Raw genomic sequence first — 2,714 nt, 5'->3', positions numbered from 1 at the left:
CATTGGGACCAAGATTTCTTCACTAAGGGAAGCTTGGGTGAGAATGGATACATGTATATGTACAACTTTGTGTATACTGTATGCATACTCCCTTTGCTGTCTGCCTGAAACCATCACAACATTGTTAATCAGCTAAACTCCAACACACACACACACACACACAAAAAGACTTCTCCACTAGACCCAACATAATCCTGGGGTTAAAAGATTTACCAGTTGATCCATTCCATTTACCCACCAGCTTGGGATCAAGTGCCTGCTTTTTATTTCCAGGCTTTTGACTATATCTGGTCATCTTTGATGTTACGTCCTTTCCTCATTCTTCTGATATATTTTTTAATACAATTTTTATTTATTTTAAAATTAAGTTTTACTGGAGTATAGTTGCTTTGCAATATTGTGTTAGTTTCTACTTACAGCAGAGTAAATCAGCCACAAGGATACACCCTCCCTTAATGGATGTTTTCAAGCAAACAAACTGTAGACAACTGGGTAATCACCCACCCATACCTCAAATTCCTTGTCTACTTTTTTTTTCATTCTTTCTTTTAAAAAAATTAATTTATTTTTATTGAAGGATAACTGCTTTACAGAATTTTGCTGTTTTCTATCAAATCTCAACATGAATCAGCCACAGGTACACACATATCCCCTCCCTTGAAACTCCCTCCCATCTCCCTCCCCATCCCACTCCTCTAGGTTGATACAGGGCCCCTGTTTGAGTTTCCTGAGCCATGGAGCAAATTCCCATTGGCTCTCTATTTTACATATGGTAATGAAAGTTTCCATGTTACTCTTTCCATACATCTCACCCTCTCCTCCCCTCTCCCCATGTCCATAAGTCTATTCTCTATTTCTAAGTCTCTTTCTCCACTGTTGCTCTGTAAATAAATTCTTCAGTACAATTTTTCTAGATTCTGTATGTATGTGTTAGAATATGGTATTTATCTTTCTCTTTCTGACTCACTTCACTCTGTACACTAGTTTCTAGGTTCATCCACCTCATTAGAACTGACTCAAATGTGTTCCTTTTTATGGCTGAGTAATATTCCACTGTGTATATATACCACAATTTCTTTATCCATTCATCTGTCAATGGACATCTAGGTTGAAGAATATGGAATGCTTCATGAATTTGTATGTCATCCTTGCACAGGGGCCATGCTAATCTTCTCTGAATTGTTCCAATTTTAGTATATGTATGTGCTGCCAAAGTGGGCACTGATATTTTTGTCCATTTTCCTATCTTTGAAATTCAAGTTCTTCCATCTATCTTCTCTGGCTTCTGATGTGGGCCTGGCCTTCTTATTTAAAGGGCTGTGAATACTGATTTTCCTTGGTTTATTTTATCCCTTTGTAGGCTATTGTTCCTATATTTTGAGGCCACCAGTGTTGGGCTATCTCATTTTCACTGAACATCTGTGAACCCTTATCCAGTTTCTCCAGAGGTTCTTCTGCCAATCCGGTCTAACTGAAAAGCCTATGGCCTGTAGTCTCTGTAGAATTCACCTTACTTGCTTATGTGTTAGCACCAGGGGACGTTTGTTCAATATTTACTTACATTATAACATAGTGTGGAGAAGGAAGACATTTTCCTCTACCCTTCTAGGTTCTTCTGGCTGGTCTAAGAAGAAAATTGATGTCAGACATATTAACAGGAGAAAATAAAACAAAAGTTTAGTAACAGGAATACATGGGACAGATCAAGGAGAATCAAGGAACTTGTCAAAATGGCCCAAGCCTTCACCTTAAATACCATCTTCAGCTAAAGACAAAAAAGGATGCAGAGGGTAAGAGAGTGAATAATGGGAGGTTATCAGGAAGGGCGAAGTAAACAATGGCAAGCTTGTTGTACAGATTTAAGTCATTGCCTTCTTCATGGTTCAGAGCTTCTAGAGATTTGGTCATCTTCCTCTTCCTGATACCTGGAGGGAGACACCCCTACAATTAGAGATTTCCCTTACAAATATAAACATTTCTTACAAAAGAGTAACTCCTACTTAGCTTTAAGAATTTTTCACATGTCTGCTATTTCTTAGAAAATAATCATCTTAAAATAGTTAAAATGCTAAGGAGACATTTTAAAAATTAATTAATTAATTTTAATTGGAGGATAATTACTTTACAATATTGTGGTGGTTTTTGCCATACATGGACATGAATCAGCCACGGGTACACATGTGTCCCCTCCCATCCTGAACCCCCCTCCCACCCCATCCCTCTGGGTTGTCCCAGAACATGGGCTTTGAGTGCCCTGCTTCATGCATAGAACTTGGACTGGTCATCTATTTTTTTTTGTTTGTTTTAAAAGGAGAAGCTCTTTTGCAATAGAATGAGGGAAACAGAGGGACTTCCCTGGTGGTCCAATGGCTAAGACTCTGTGCTCCTAATGCAAGGGACCCAGGTTCAATCCTTGGTTGGGGAACTACATTCAATGTGTCACAACTAAGACCAGCCAAATAAGTAAATAAATACTGAAAGAAGAAGAAGAAGGGAGAGAGAATTGGAATGATATGTAAGACAAGGACATCAAGAGAAGCAAATTTAAAGATCACTGGGCCAGCCAAGAGGCACAAGCCAGCAATATGACCATGGACAATTCACTTAACTTTTCCCAGCTACAGCTTCCAAATATACAAAACAAAGCAATTAGATAGTTTCTCAAGTCCTTTCCAGCCTGTATGATTCTCTAGTATTTTGAGTTTTAAAAGAAA

At 38.4% G+C, this 2,714-nt stretch overlaps 1 non-coding gene across 1 annotated transcript; it reads right to left on the bottom strand.

Moving 5' to 3' along the window:
• Window positions 1–1,111: 1,111 nt before the first annotated feature.
• LOC122688149 lies at window positions 1,112–1,222 on the bottom strand. The gene has a single exon (XR_006339367.1). It is a non-coding gene; the product is annotated as a U6 spliceosomal RNA (small nuclear RNA).
• Between the last annotated feature and the right edge of the window lie 1,492 nt (window positions 1,223–2,714).

The sequence above is a fragment of the Cervus elaphus genome, chromosome 32 (genome assembly GCF_910594005.1).
Source record: "Cervus elaphus chromosome 32, mCerEla1.1, whole genome shotgun sequence".
NCBI classification, from domain to species: Eukaryota; Metazoa; Chordata; class Mammalia; order Artiodactyla; family Cervidae; genus Cervus; species Cervus elaphus.
The sequence above is the reverse complement of the archived record's forward strand: the minus strand, read 5'-3'. Positions and strand labels throughout refer to the sequence as shown.